This window comes from Triticum aestivum, chromosome 5A (assembly GCF_018294505.1).
Source record: "Triticum aestivum cultivar Chinese Spring chromosome 5A, IWGSC CS RefSeq v2.1, whole genome shotgun sequence".
In the NCBI taxonomy this organism is placed as follows: Eukaryota; Viridiplantae; Streptophyta; class Magnoliopsida; order Poales; family Poaceae; genus Triticum; species Triticum aestivum.
The window spans coordinates 118028745-118046071 of NC_057806.1; positions in this window are offsets into that span (position 1 = coordinate 118028745).

A 17327-nucleotide genomic window follows, 5' to 3' on the forward strand; every position below is an offset into this window, starting at 1 on the left:
AGTAATCCGGTAATCCCGACTAAAACGACGCGGCCGGGTCTTTTTCCCGCGCGATATGCTGGGAGGTTGGCTTAGTTGGGTTTTTTAGGACGAGTAAAGCTACACCTATGTAATCCCAGTTACGCAATTAACGCAATGTGAAACGTGTGAGCTGTTGATTGTAGATTGGGGGAGGGAGGGGCCCACCACCATGAAAATCAGGGGAGGAGAGAGAGAGAGGCAATTTACGTTAACCCTTTCGTAGGTTCCCGTAGATGTAGAAAGATGTGTCCGATCCTGCAATATAGGCCGTCCAATCTATATCTAACGGATAGGAAGGAAACTATGACAATTTACCCGCACTCCTCTCCACATTTGCAGATAAGGCTTTCCCTCGTTCATCCTTTTCTCCCACAAGATCTTGATCTTCCGTGCAACGCACGGGCATCTTGCTAGTACTCCTACAATATGTATATTATTGTGAAAGTTCATATACACCGGCCGAGATTAACGCAAACACGACAGATTTTCATTACATTTCGAACTTTTATAGGACAAAAAAAATAAAAGAAACCCGACCCTAAACCTATTCTACGGCGGCGACCGACGTCCTCCATCTATGATCTCCATGTACGGGGGCGGGGTTCAAGACCCATGAAGTGAAGGTGCGGTCTCCGGCGAGGAAAAGTAGAACACGGGAGACGGACCGGCCAGTTGGCACACCATGCCCTGCCGCCTCCCATGCCCTACTCATCCTTGGAGGAGTCCCCGACCTCGGCGGTGCCAGACGTTGGACGACGGCAAGTAGGCGCGTGGCTGACAGTGCTCCCATCGTCGGTAGCCAGCGTGGCCACCGCTTGTGCGGCGACTTGAGCGAGGGCGGCGACCTCGAGCTCCATCCCCGAAGACAAGCTCTCCCGCAGAGCGTTCGCGCTTTCGGTCATGGCAGATGTGGTTCCAGGTAGGAGGACGATGCGCTATGGTGTGGAGGTTAGCTGGGCGTTGCCGCTTTAAGTAGCGCATTCCGGTGAGGCCAAGCGTCCGGGTGCGTCATTAAGTCGCCAGAGTTGGTTCTGCGGGCACCGAGCCTCTTAATGACGACATACGAACGGACGGCATGAATGCGGGCAGCTGGCGCCGGCTGGGAACGCACCGCGCGACGGCGCGAGGGACGAGGGTTTTGGTGTGCCAGGGTAGTCAGCTGCGGTCGTGGCAACGTTGGAGATGCCCTTTGCTCACATGCGATCCCTGCATGTCATTGGAAAAGCAAGACGACCCGTCATGGTCTTAGGTCCAGAGGATGCAGTTGGCCATGCTACACCACTCCGTGGATGCGTCGCAGCGCCCCGTGCATCCTTGACGAGCCGGGTGTTGGGGTGTGTTTGGATTGTGGCCAAAGTGCACCTTGCCAAAATTTTGGTCATGACCAAAAGATTGGTCTTTGTTTGGATGGTTGCCATTTTTTGGCATGCCAATGAACTCTAGCCAACTCTAGTTCATTTTTCTTGCCAATGTCGGCCAAATCATGGGCAACCAATACCTCAACCAAAATTTTGGTCATGACCCAAAGATTGGTCTTTGTTTGGACGGTTGCCATTTCTTTGGCATGCCAATGAACTCTAGCCAACTCAAGTTCATTTTTCTTGCCAATGTCGGCCAAATCATGGGCAACCAATACCTCAACCAAACTTTTGGCTACCCAATGCTTTGATGGGGCAACCTTGGGCACAAACCAAACATACCGTTGGTCGTGCCACAGCACTAACGCCACCCTCGGCAAACTGAAATCGGCCGTGTCTAGCGACGATATGAGCGTGTCGCTCACTGCAGTCGCCGTGTCCAGAGGCGGTGCTGGAGATGCGCCCCGTTGTTGGCCCCAACGGCCCACATGAACGGTTGTCGGTGGCGAGGAGGTCGTGGGCCAGCTCCTCCATTGGACTAGTCTGCGCTACGTCATCCCGACGGGTGTGCCCCACATGTCTGTTTCCCTGTTTTCCCGGCCATATTCGAGCGTCAGTGCTCCGCGTTCCGCATTAGGCCTTTCACTATGTAGGCCAAGCGAGACAATTTATTGTTTATTTGAGCCGTTCAAGTATAATCATGTGGCGTTTGCTTATTTCTCATTCCTCTCCAACCCTCTTCTCCATCAATCATGTCACCCTCCAGTCGAGTCCATCCTCCCGCATGCCTCATTTGAACATTCCGTCGAGTATCATTCGCATGTACCCACCCTAGTCCTCTTTCAATAGATCTCCGGACCCCGAGATGAAATCTAGAGGGAACGAGTGGGGGCACGTGATACCTAAGGCGGATTCAAAATTTTGAACCGGTGATCATAGCATCCGCAAATCATATATAAAGGGTATTCAATGTTCGTTTCGTTTTTGAACGTACAATATACTCCCTCCTATCCTTTCTAGTTTACATATAAGTTTTATGTGTAGTCAAAGTATATCTACTTTGATCAAAAAGGTATCAACATTCAACAACGCCAATCGATATTGTTAGATTCGTACGTACTCCTAGATTTGTACTCGAGATGGTTTCCAATTTGACTATTGATAAGATTAATAGTACATGATATGTATAATGTGAAAATTATATCATTGGAAACTCCTTTCACATACGAATTTGACCGTATGCTTTGTGTAAGTTGCATGTCATATATTATTACTCTAACATTTGGTCAAAGTTAGCCTCGAAAAATGCATTAGACCCTGTATGCTTTGCGTAAGTTGCATGTCATATAGTATTATTACTCTAACATTTGTGTAAGTTGCATGTCATATATTATTACTCTAACATTTGGTCAAAGTAGTATAGTGGAAGTGGATCCTCTGACGTAGGTATCCCTGCCTTACCCTCCCTTTTGGTCACTTACTGGCGGACCCCATGCTTGCTAGGCCCCACATGTCAGTTACTCAATGGGTTCGACCACGTCAAGGGATCCTCATCCATAGTATACTCCCTCTGTTTTTATTTACTCCGCATAAAATGGAGGGAGTGGTGGTATAATAAATGACGCGGGCGGGGGAGGGGGAGGGACGTCAGTTTGCTCTCAACTGTGGTCCCACAAGCGAGCGAAAACGCAAGACAAAGCGTGTTCCATTCGGTGAGCAACGTGGAGGGTCCAGCGTGCCGGGCTGCAACGCGAACGCGACAAGAGCGACGTACAGTCAAAACCGATTGACTGGTCGTCATTGGAACCGATATTCACACCAGAACCTTCGCTGCTCGGCCTACGCCAGCCACTGCCCTAAAACCACACCAAATCTCCAGCCCATTCCCCCACCTTTCGATCCCCTTGCCAGCATCAAGCGTCCCCTAGTTCGCCGGAAAGCCATGGTGCGCCGCAAGATCACTTACTACAAGATGCTGACGCCGGAGCGCCGCGCAGAAATCGCGGCGGCGGTCAGCGCCACAGACCTCCGTTCCCAAGCTTGCTTTGCGGCGGGCCAATCCCCGAGTTCTCTGGATCCAAGCTACGAGGAGGAGGAAGCCGATCCAATGTTCATGGCGGAGGTCGCGGCGCAGAAGGCCCCCGATGGGTATGAGACGATGGACGTCGACTTCGTGCCGGCATCCGAGTCCCCCATGGTGCAGGCGGACCAGCGGTTCAACATGGCGATACTAAAGGAGGACCAGGAGGCAGAAGCTGATAACCCACAAGTATAGGGGATCACAACAGCCTTCGAGGGTAGAGTATTCAACCCAAATTTATTGATTCGACACAAGGGGAGCCAAAGAATATTCTCAAGTATTAGCAGCTGAGTTGTCAATTCAACCACACCTGGAAACTTAGTATCTGCAGCAAAGTGTTTAGTAGCAAATTAATATGATAGTGGTGGTAGCGGCAACAAAAGTAAAGACAACAAAAGTAATGTTTTTGGTATTTTGTAGTGATTGTAACAGTAGCAGCGGGAAAGTAAATAAGAGTAAACCAGTATATGGAGAACTCGTAGGCACCGGATCAGTGATGGATAATTATGCCGGATGCGGTTCATCATGTAACAGTCATAACATAGGGTGACACAGAACTAGCTCCAATTCATCAATGTAATGTAGGCATGTATTTCGTATATAGTCATACGTGCTTATGGAAAAGAACTTGCATGACATCTTTTGTCCTACCCTCCCGTGGCAGCGGGGTCCTATTGGAAACTAAGGGATATTAAGGCCTCCTTTTAATAGAGAACTGGAACAAAGCAATTCTACATGAACTCCTCAAACTATGGTCATCACCGGGAGTGGTCCCGATTATTGTCACTTCGGGGTTGCCGAATCATAACACATAGTAGGTGACTATAGACTTGCAATATAGGATGAAGAACTCACATATATTCATGAAAACATAATAGGTTCAGATCTCAAATCATGGCACTCGGGCCCTAGTGACAAGCATTTAGCATAGCAAAGTCATAGAAACATCAATCTCAGAACATAATGGATACTAGGGATCAAACCCTAACAAAACTAACTTGATTACATGATAAATCTCATCCAACCCATCACCGTCCAGCAAGCCTACGATGGAATTACTCACGCACGGCGGTGAGCATCATGAAATTGGTGATGGAGGATGGTTGATGACGACGATGGCGACGAATCCCCCTCTCCAGAGCCCCGAACGGACTCCAGATCAGCCCTCCCGAGAGGTTTTAGGGCTTGGCGGCAGCTCCGTATCGTAAAACGTGATGATTTCTTCTCTCTAATTTTTTTATCTCCGAAAGCAAATATATAGAGTTGGAGTTGGCGTCGGAGGGCATCCAGGGGGCCCACGAGGTAGGGGGGCGCGCCCTAGGGGGGGCGCCCCCCACCCTTGTGAACAGGGTGTGGGCCCCCTGGTCTTCATCTTTGGCAAGGATTTATTATTATTTTTTCTAAGATGTTCCGTGGAGTTTCAGGTCATTCCGAGAATATTTGTTTTCTGCACATAAAACAACACCATGGCAATTCTGCTGAAAACAACGTCAGTCCTGGTTAGTTCCATTCAAATCATACGCGTTAGAGTCCAAAACAAGGGCAAAAGTGTTTGGAAAAGTAGATACGACGGAGACGTATCAACTCCCGCAAGCTTAAACCCTTGCTTGTCCTCAAGCAATTCAGTTAACAAACTGAAAGAAAGAAAAACTTTTACAAACTCTGTTTGCTCTTGTTATTGTAACTATGTCAAGCCAGCATTCAAGTTTTCAGCATTTATCATAACTAACCACATTTGCAATAATTCTCAGGTCTCATAATTACTCATATCAATAGCATAATCAACTAGCAAGCCATAATAATAAATCTCGGATGATAACACTTTCTCAAAACAATCATAATATGATATAACAAGATGGTATCTCGCTAGCCCTTTCTGAGACCGCAAAACATAAATGCAGAGCACCTTTAAAGATCAAGGACTGACTAGACATTGTAATTCATGGTAAAAGAGATCCAATCATAGTCATACCCAATATAAATTAACAGTGATGAATGCAAATGACAGCTGTGCTCTCCAGCTAGTGCTTTTTAATAAGAGGGTGATGACTCAACATAAAAGTAAATGGATAGGCCCTTTGCAGAGGGAAGCAGGGATTTGTAGAGGTACCAGAGCTCAGTTTTGCAATAGAGATAAATTGTATTTTGAGCGGTATACTTTCATTGTCAACATAACAACTAAGAGATGGCGATATCTTCCATGCTAAACACATTATAGGCGGTTCCCAAACAGAATGGTAAAGTTTATACTCCCCCTCCACCAACAAGCATCAATCCATGGCTTGCTCGAAACAACGAGTGCCTACAACATACATCAGGTCCCAGGGGGAGTTTTGTTTGCAATTAATTTTGATTTAGTTTGCATAAAGCATGGGACTGGGCATCCCAGTGACCAGCCATTTTCTCGTGAGTGAGGAGCGGAGTCCACTCCTCTTGAGAATAACCCGCCTAACATGGAAGATAAGGACAGCTTTGGTTGATACATGAGCTATTCGAGCATACAAAACAGAATGATTATTTGAAGGTTTAGAGTTCGGCACATACAAATTTACTTGGAACGGCAGGTAGATACCGCATATAGGAAGGTATAGTGGACTCATCTGGAATAACTTTGGGGTTTAAGGGATTGGATGCATAAGCAATATTCCCGCTTAGTACAAGTGAAGGCTAGCAAAAGACTGGGAAGCGACCAACTAGAGAACGACAACAGCCATGTACATGCATTAAAATTAATAAACATCGTATGCAAGCATGAGTAGGATATAATCCACCATGAACATAAATATCATGAAGGCTATGTTGATTTTGTTTCAACTACATGCGTGAACATGTGCCAAGTCAAGTCACTTAAATCATTCAAAGGAGGATACCACCCCATCATACCACATCATAATCATCTCAATAGCATGTTGGCACACAAGGTAAACCATTATAACTCATAGCTAATCAAGCATGGCACAAGCAACTATGATCTCTAATTGTCATTGCAAACATGTTTATTCACAATAAGCTGAATCAAGAACGAGGGACTCATCATATTTACAAAAACAAAAGAGGTCGAGTTCATACCAGCTTTTCTCATCTCAGTCAGTCCATCATATATCATCATAATTGCCTTTCACTTGCACGACCGAACGGTGTGAATAATAATAAGAGTGCACGTGCATTGGACTAAGCTGGAATCTGCGAGCATTCATTAAACAGGAGAAGACAAGGCAATATGGGCTCTGGGTTAAATCAACAATAACGCATATAAGAGCCACTTCAACAATTTAATTATGGTCTTCTCCTACTGACCCCCAAAGAAAAGAAAAGAAATAAAACTATTTACACGGGAAAGCTCCCAACAAGCAAAAGAAGAACGGGAAATATTTTTGGGTTTTCTTTTTAATTATTACTACTACAGCAGGAAAATAACCTACTACATTTTTTTGTTTTTCTTAAGGTTTAACAAACACTCAAGAATAAAGCAGGAAAAAGAAAATAAACTAGCATGGATATTACAGTGAAAAAGTATGAGCACCGACATCTAGCAATGAGTGTGTGTGAACATAAATGTAATGTCGGTGAGAAATACGTACTCCCCCAAGCTTAGGCTTTTGGCCTAAGTTGGTCTATTGCCAGGGATAGCCTGGTGGATACCCATAGGTGTAGCTGGGGTTGTACTGCGGCGAAGAATTGTTGGGATCATACTGATGTGCAGCGGTTATCGCCTGCTGAGCTGCAGCGTGGAGTCGAGCTGCCTCCGCTCTCCTCTCATACTCTTCTGCCTCCTCTCTGGTAATAACATATCTTATTTTTGTCTGTGAATCAAAGAAGGCGGGAGCAGGGAGAGTAATATGTAAAACACGTTGTTTATCAAAAATTAAACGATATAAGAGAGGTGATTCAGGCCTCTCAACAAACTGGTGCGAAGCCATAGAGTCATAATCTAAATATGCGTGAGGCAACTCCATATCACCCTCACGAATGTCTATCTCAAGAAAATGAGCTAAGCGTGTTGCATAAATTCCTCCAAAGAAATCTCCATTAAGTCTATTATGATGCAACCTACGAGCTACAATGGCTCCCATATGATAAGATTGGTCTCCTAACACAGCACTCCTAAGAATGCTAAGATCAGGGACACACATGTGACATGCTTCATCCTTAGCATTTATGCATCTACCGATGAAGAGAGCAAAATAATGTATAGCAGGAAAGTGAATGCTCCCTATGGTAGCCTGCGTTATATCTCTAGATTCTCCCACAGTTATACTAGCAAGAAAGTTTCTAAATTCAGATTTAGGGGGATCCCTAACACTACCCCATGATGGAAGTTTGCAAGCAAAAGTGAAATCCTCTAAGTCCATGGTATAAGATTTGTCATAGAGATCAAACATGACTGAAGGAGAATTACGTGAAGATGAATACTCAAACCTCCTCACAAATGAACTTGTGAGATCATGATACTGGGGGCATTTGTTAGCCTCAAAATCCTCAAGACCGGAATTGCGCAAATATGCTTTGAATTCTTCTTTAATTCCCGCACGGTCCATAAAATTTTCCGACGGCCATTCGCAAGGCCGTACTGGAAGCGTCTCTTGGTGGATCCTCGTCAGCACCGCACATAGCAATCCTGGGTCCTTGCTTCTTAGAGGAACCACCTCGGAACATCTTCCTAAGCATATTGTTTTTCTCTGAAAAATTCTGAAGTTTTTAGTAACTTCAAACAAAAGTAAACGAACTTTAATAATATTGATAGCAACTACTCCTACAAGTGCCTAGAGCCTATATCAAGCATTAGAACTACTTGAAACCATATAAATTTGACATGCAAGCTCAAGAACATGGTTACTATGCAGCACAAATTTGCAAAGAATAAAGCACTAGAACAAAAAATAATTGGACCAATGGAGGGGTCACATACCAAGGAACAATCTCCCCAAGCAGTTTTGCGAGAGGTGCTTTGAGCAAGGAGATCGAAAATCACAGCAAAAGTGGCTGGAACTCGTGCTTGAGTTGGTTTTTCGGGTTTGTGTGAGACAGAGGAAGAAGATGGGTGCTGGGATAAGTGGAGGAGGGCCACCGTGGGCCCATGAGGCAGGGGGGCGCACCCTAGAGGGGGGGGGCGCCCACCACCCTCGTGGCCAGGTGGCAGCTCCTCCCGCGGTAATTTTTGCACAGTAAATCCTCAAATATTCCCGAAAAAATCATATTAAATTGGCATGTCATTCTGAGGTCTTTTATTTTCGGGATATTTTTATATTGCACGGATAAGTCAGGAAACAGATAGAAAAATACTAATTTTACTTTATTTAATATAAATAACAGAAAGTAAAAGTGGGGTACAGAAGGTTGTGCTTCTAGTTTCATCCATCTCATGCTCATCAAAAAGAATCCACTAACAAGGTTGATCAAGTCTTGTTAACAAACTCGTTCCGATAATCATGAAACCGGAGAAATTTCGAATAACACTAAGTTACCTCAACGGGGATATGCACATCCCCAATAATAAGTATATCATATTTCTTTTTGACAGTAGGAAGAGGAAATTCAAAACCTCCAATTATAATCGATGGAATTTTTCTAATGGAGTTGATACTATGAACTTGAGGTTGTTTCCTCGGAAAGTGTACCGTATGCTCATTACCATTAACATGAAAAGTGACATTGCCTTTAGTGCAATCAATAACAGCCCCTGCAGTATTAAGAAAAGGTCTTCCAAGAATAATAGACATACTATCATCCTCGGGAATATCAAGAACAACAAAGTCCGTTAAAATAGTAACGTTTGCAACCACAACAGGCACATCCTCACAGATACCGACAGGTATAGCAGTTGATTTATCAGCCATTTGCAAAGATATTTCAGTAGGTGTCAGCTTATTCAAGTCAAGTCTACGATATAAAGAGAGAGGCATAACACTAACACCGGCTCCAAGATCACATAAAGCAGTTTTAATATAATTCCTTTTAATGGGGCAAGGTATAGTAGGTACTTCGGGATCTCCAAGTTTCTTTGGTATTCCACCCTTAAAAGTATAATTAGCAAGCATGGTGGAAATTTCAGCTTCCGGTATCTTTCTTTTATTAGTAATGATATCCTTCATATATTTAGCATAAGGATTTGTTTTAAGCACATCAGTTAATCGCATATGCAAAAAGATAGGCCTAATCATTTCAGCAAAGCGCTCAAAATCCTCATCATCCTTTTTCTTGGATGGTTTCAGAGGAAAATGCATGCGTTTCTGAACCCTAGGTTCCCTTTCTTTACCATGTTTCCTAGCAACAAAGTCTCTTTTACCATAACGTTGATTCTTTGATTGTGGGTTATCAAGATCAACATCAGGTTCAATTTCTACATCATTATCATTACTAGGTTGAGCATCATCATGAACATCATCATTAATATTTTCATTAGGTTCATGTTCATTACTAGATTGTGTTTCAGCATTAGACATAGAGATATCATTTGGATTATCAGGTGGTTCAGCAATAGGTTTACTAGAAGTTTGCACAGTTCTATCATTTTTCTTCTTCTTCTTCTTTTTAGAAGAACTAGGAACATCAATATTATTTCTTTGAGAATCTTGCTTCTTAGGGTGGCCTTCAGGATACAAAGGTTCCCGAGTCATTCTACCAGTTCTAGTAGCCACTCTAACAGCATAATCATTTTTCTTACTATTCATTTCATCAAGCACTTCTTTTTGAGCCTTAAGTACTTGTTCTACTTGAGTGGTAACCATAGAAGCATGTTTGCTAACAAGTTTAATTTCACCTTTAATATTAGCCATATAATCACCCAAGCGTCTAATCATATAAGCATTTTCTTTTAATTGTCTACCAAAATAAGCATTGAAGTCGTCTTGCTTAAACATAAAGTTATCAAACTTATCCAAGCACTGACTAGCAATTCTAGTAGCAGGGACTTCAGCTTTATCATATCTATAGAGAGAATTTACCTTTACTACCCGTGTCGGGATATCGGGATCAGGAGGTTCTTCAGTAAATAAAGAATTGAGATCATATGTTTCTTCAACAGGAGGTATATTAAGACCATGTATTTCTTCAAGAGGCGGTAAATTCTTAACATCTTCAGCTTTAATACCTTTTTCTTTCATAGATTTCTTTGCCTCTTGCATATCTTCGGGAATGAGAAATAGAACACCTCTCTTCTTCGGAGTTGGTTTAGGAATAGGTTCAGTAATTGGAGCAGGAGCTGGCTCGAGGGGTGCCCAATTATTTTCATTTGTCAACATATTATTCAATAGAATTTCAGCTTCATCCGGTGTTCTTTCCCTGAAAAGAGAACCAGCACAACTATCCAGGTAATCTCTGGAAGCATCGGTTAGTCCATTATAAAAGATATCAAATATTTCAGGTTTCTTAAGAGGATGATCAGGCAAAGCAATAAGTAGCTTGAGAAGCCTCCCCCAAGCTTGTGGGAGACTCTCTTCTTTAATTTGCACGAAGTTGTATATTTCCCTCAAAGCAGCTTGTTTCTTATGAGCAGGGAAATATTTAGCAGAGAAGTAATAAATCATATCCTGGGGACTACGCACACAACCAGGATCAAGAGAATTAAACCATATCTTAGCATCACCCTTTAATGAGAACGGAAATATTTTGAGTATATAAAAATAACGCGATCTCTCATCATTAGTGAACAGGGCAGCTATATCATTTAACTTAGTAAGATGTGCCACAATAGTTTCAGATTCATAGCCATAAAACGGATCAGATTCAACCAAACTAATTATATCAGGATCAACAGAGAATTCATAATCCTTATCAGGAACACAGATAGGTGAAGTAGCAAAAGCAGGGTCAGGTTTCATTTTATCTCTAAGTGATTCTTTGTTCCATTTAACTAATAACCTCTTAAGCTCATATCTATCTTTGCAAGCTAAAATAGCGGCAGAAGATTCCATATCAAAAAGAGAACCCTCAGGAATAACAGGTATATTTTCATCATCACTATCATCATCGTATTCAGATTCAATAATTTCTTTTTCTCTAGCCCTAGCAATTTGTTCATCAAGAAATTCACCAAGGGGCACAGTAGTATCAGGCATAGAAGCAGTTTCACCATAAGTATCATGCATAGCAGAAGTGGCATCATCAATAACATGCAACATATTAGAACAAATAGCAGAAGCAGGTGTAGGTGTCGCAAACTTACTCATAACAGAAGGTGAATCAAGTGCAGAGCTAGATGGCAGTTCCTTACCTCCCCTCGTAGTTGAGGGATAGATCTTGGTTTTTGGATCTCTCAAGTTCTTCATAGTGTCCAGCAGATATAAATCCCAAGTGACTCAAAGAATAGAGCTATGCTCCCCGGCAACGGCGCCGGAAATTTGTCTTGATAACCCACAAGTATAGGGGATCGCAACAGCTTTCGAGGGTAGAGTATTCAACCCAAATTTATTGATTCGACACAAGGGGAGCCAAAGAATTTTCTCAAGTATTAGCAGCTGAGTTGTCAATTCAAACACATTTGGAAACTTAGTATCTATAGCAAAGTGTTCAGTAGCAAAGTAATATGATAGTGGTGGTAGCGGCAACAAAAGTAAACACAACAAAAGTAATGTTTTTGGTATTTTGTAGTGATTGTAACAGTAGCAGCGGGAAAGTAAATAAGCGTAAACCAGTATATGGAAAACTCGTAGGCACCGGATCAGTGATGGATAATTATGCCGGATGCGGTTCATCATGTAACAGTCATAACATAGGGTGACACAGAACTAGCTCCAATTCATCAATGTAATGTAGGCATGTATTCCGTATATAGTCATACGTGCTTATGGAAAAGAACTTGCATGGCATCTTTTGTCCTACCCTCCCGTGGCAGCGGGGTCCTATTGGAAACTAAGGGATATTAAGGCCTCCTTTTAATAGAGAACCGGAACAAAGCAATTCTACATGAACTCCTCAAACTATGGTCATCACCGGGAGTGGTCCCGATTATTGTCACTTCAGGGTTGCCGGATCATAACACATAGTAGGTGACTATAGACTTGCAAGATAGGATCAAGAACTCACATATATTCATGAAAACATAATAGGTTCAGATCTCAAATCATGGCACTCAGGCCCTAGTGACAAGCATTAAGCATAGCAAAGTCATAGTAACATCAATCTCAGAACATAATGGATACTAGGGATCAAACCGTAACAAAACTAACTCGATTACATGATAAATCTCATCCAACCCATCACCATCCAGCAAGCCTACAATGGAATTACTCACGCACAGCGGTGAGCATCATGAAATTGGTGATGGAGGATGGTTGATGATGACGATGGCGACGAATCCCCCTCTTCGAAGCCCCGAACGGACTCCAGATCAGCCCTCCCGAGAGGTTTTAGGGCTTGGCGGCGGCTCCGTATCATAAAACGCGATGATTTCTTCTCTCTGATTTTTTTTCTCTCCGAAAGCAAATATATAGAGTTGGAGTTGGCGTCGGAGGGCATCCAGGGGGCCCACGAGGTAGGGGGGCGCCCCCACCCTCGTGAACAGGGTGTGGGCCCCCTGGTCTTCATCTTTGGCGAGGATTTTTTATTATTTTTTCTAAGATGTTCCGTGGAGTTTCAGGTCATTCCGAGAATATTTGTTTTCTGCACATAAAACAACACCATGGCAATTCTGTTGAAAACAGCGTCAGTCCGGGTTAGTTCCATTCAAATCATACAAGTTAGAGTCCAAAACAAGGGCAAAAGTGTTTGGAAAAGTAGATACGACGGAGACATATTAGAGGCTCAACTCGACGCAGAGCGCGTGCATGCCGCTGCCATCGAGGCTCTCCTGCAGGCGGAACCGGATGTCGTGGATGTGAACCGGGTGGCGGAGGCTCAACTTGAGGCGGAGCGCGCGGATGCCGCTGCCATCGAGGCCCTCCTGCAGGCGGAACCGGACGTCCTGGACTTGAACCGGGCGGCAGAGGCTTGACTCGACACCCAGCGCACGGATGCCGCTCTCATCGATGCCCTCCTGCAGGCGGAACCGGACGTCCTAGACTTGAACCGGGCGGCGAAGGCTCGACTCGACGCGGAGCGCGCAAATGCCGCTGCCATCGAGGCCCTCCTGTAGGCGGAACCGGACGTCCTCGACTTGAACCGGGTTGTGCTCTCGTCCGTGCAGAGCTCCCGCACGCTCTGCTTGAAGGAGTAGCTAGAGGCCGAGGACAACCACGGTGCGGAGACACATGTCGGCAGCGACGGCTGGTTCGCGTCGGCAGCCAAAGACGACGAGGTCGTCTCTTTCCGCGAGCAGTGGTAGTTTTTCTTTATGTTGTTGTTTTTATGGATCTTTTGCTGTGTAAAAACATATATTTGTTATGCAAGTCGCCTGACTTGGGTCAGTCTACCATTTCAGGCGGTTGGATGAATATCCTACGTCTCCTAACCCTTCTTTCCTTCTTCCTCACCTCTTCTTCTTCCCCAACAGACCACCGCACGGGCCGTACGGATACTCCCCAACATGCGGTTGGATAAACATACTCTATGAACGAAAATTATGTGTCAGCGATAGGATGGCTGAGTTTGGTGTGTTCCCATGCGATAGCACGTGTCAGTGAGGGTGCGTTCCCTTGGTTGGGTTTGCGGCGTGCAGGAGCGACCGTGTGGGGGTGCGGTGCGACCGCGGCGTGCAGGAGCGACCGTGTGAGGGTGCGGTGCGACCGCGATAGCCGTGCGCAAGTGTACCTCCTTCTCATTTTGAAAACTTTAGGCAAGCTTGGAAAAAATGTGTGGCGAAGTTTGGCAATGCAAGGCCTAGACCCAAACAGGATAAGTACATACGTACTAGGAGTACTAGTGTTAAAAAAGAAAGGCTGGGTTGTCCTTTGCGGGATTTAATCGATATAAATCCTCGTTTCACGTGTCAATTAATGCGTATTTTTTTCTCCAAAGACCAAAGAGCTAACCATCTCACTCCTCATCGCTTGATTAATGTAGCACCATGCAAACCAACCTTCTCACTTCCGCATGCATGCAGGGGATATTAATGTCCTTGGTTGCTAACCCCATAAATTTTGCCTCGATTAGTGTTAGTGGCCCTTTGCAAATTGTAATTTTGATATTACTGGCCTTGTGTACAAAAAATGGAGGTAGTAACTATATTTGACTTCCTTCCCCATTGCGGTGACGTCGATGATATTTTTTTGGTGGTTTGGCGAAGTGCGTTCGACGGAGAACACCATTGAGGGAGACCACAGTAAGTCGTTCGCAAGTGCCGCCTGCAAGCCGAGACAACCGCCTTATTTGCATCCAGGAAGTCCTTTACTAGTACTACTATAACTAATGCAGTGAGATGGCTTCTCGAAGAAGACGATGGAGAAGCGGAGTCAGCGAAGAGTGAAATGATGGTTGCTGCGTCCATGCTTTTGTGATTTGATGCCTCACTGCTTTGTGATTTGTGATAGAAGGGACAGGGGAGTAGACTCTGTGCTCTATACTGTATTACATGTGTCCAAGCATGGGAGAAAGAGGAGAGACGTTGCATTTTTCTATTCCTTCAATCAATCAATCAAGGAGCTTCGGTTCCATCTTTTTGGCTTTGGCAACACCGTCCACAATGGTTCCCACGATGCCAAAAGCTATTTTCACATTTGGCTACACATTGTGGATGCCCTTAACCGTACCACTTGGTTTTGCTCCTGTGTGCTATCTATACAAATCTCAATTATATTGATCTAAAAAATTATAGAATTGAGATTAGTAAAAAGGAGGTGATTTTGCCGCGCAGATGGCGGGGGAGGTTTCTTATTTTCGGAGGACGTTGTCCTGGCGGTTTGCTAACATGCGGTCCCACGTGTCAGTGCTTTACCAAGCCGATCCGTGTCCCACATGAGGCAGAACAACGACAGAAGCAACACGTGGTTAAGTTGAAGAAGATGAGGGAGAAGCGAAATCAGCAACGAGTGAAATGATGGTTGCTTCGTCCCTCCAACTTAACTGCGGGAAAGGTGCAACTTTGTGATTTGACGCCTCATTGCTCATTACTACGCTGGCGCCATGACTGGGGTGCTTCACCCCGGCTGCTCTGCACTGTATTCCGGTATGACACGTGGACCCGGTAGCTTGATGTCCCACATGTCGGCGAAAGGGACTAGAAGATTTATGAAAGCGAGCGCTCCACTCTTACCACGGAGGAGTAGACGACACGACGGCCCAGTGAACTGTCACTTGTATTGTATAGTACTATAGTTTTGCTGTTTCGCACGATCCATCGATACAAACCCGATTAAACAGGAAAGGGCGGGACTTTTCCCGCGCGGTAGATGATACTGGCCATACATTTCAAAGGCAATTTTAATGTATGCAAACTGAATAATTATAAGTAACAATATGATATCTAGTAAAACTAAAAACACATATGATTTATTGTGTTAGAGTGTACTAGTAGTGCTGTATTGCATAGTTGTTAGATGTAACATGCGAGAACGTGTAGAGATGTAGTTTTGGAGGGCCTACAGAGAGAAAAGTGTAATACGGTCACCGAACTTCAGAATAAGCTGATTACGGACACTATATACATTTTGCAGTGATTATACGGTCACTTGCTCACAGCTCAGCATCGATTGCACTCTGTTGACCGGCCAAGTAGTCTGCGTGGCGCCATGTTGACTAGTTAAATTGACCACATTCGTTGTGGGTCCCACCTGTCAGTTCTCATAGGCAAAAGGTCAGATAAACACAAATTTATGCAGGCGCGACAAGGCTCCAACCCGTGCACGGGAATCACCTGGTTGTGTATGTGTCTGTCAGGGCCTGATGTGTGCGCATGCACTTGTAGGTTGAGCACTTGAGCGTGAGAGTGTGTGTTGGTCGTGTGGTGTACGGGTGTGTGCATGCATGCGTGCGTGTGTGCATGTGAGTGTTGCGTGCGTGTGTGGCTGCGTGTGTACGTGTGAGTGTTGCGTGCGTGCGTGGGTGCATGTGTTTGTGTGAGTGTTGCGTGGATGCAATTTGTGTGCATGCGTGTGTGTGTGTATAATCACCACACCAGCTCCTGTGTGTTAAAACAGATGGCTCAGCATACCAATACAAGGCCACCTTGTCTGTTGTGCCCGCGGTCATGACTTCGAACCACCGTCCAAATATTTTTTTGTCGTTTGTTTTCATTCTTACTAGCAAGATGCCCGTGCGTTGCATGTAACATCAAGATGCATTTGTATGACTTGTTTATCTTATGAGAGAAAAGGATGAACGAGGGAATTCCTTCTTTGCAAATGTGGAGAGGTGTGTGGGTACCTTTTTGCAAAATTGCCATATTTTCTTTCCTATCCGTCAGATATAAATCGGACGGCCTATATTGCAGGATGGCAGGCACACCATCATCACCAACTCTGTTTTTTAAAAGAGTGTATTTTATGTATTTTATAAGAGTGTAGATGTAGAGTAGATACAAGTCGACAGGGGGGCACGATGGTAGTGAGATAATGTGATGCAACACTAGAGGTGCCACGTGGAGCGTTTAACTGGTGAACTAGTCATGTCATGAGCAAATACAAACTTGTACGGTGAGCCCGTGACTGCATAATAACCACTAAACATAAATGGTGACCGTAATGAGTGGATTCTGAAGTCCAATGTACATATCGTGCTTTCGCTTCAAATACAATGATCGTCATTGCATATATCATGAGAGAGAGATGAAACATGCGTAAATTTTCTGGGGGCTTACTTTTAGAGGACCTGGAGATAGTTTCGTGTGCATACGTGAAAGGGGCGTACAGGGGGGTATGCGATGGAGAGAGAGATGCTCTTCGTTTCTCTTTATTATGACTAACTTTATATATAGTATAAAAATATACAAATTCACAGTGCGGAATAAATATCATTGTGGGCACCATGCAATGCAAATTAGCGTTCGTACTCCTCCA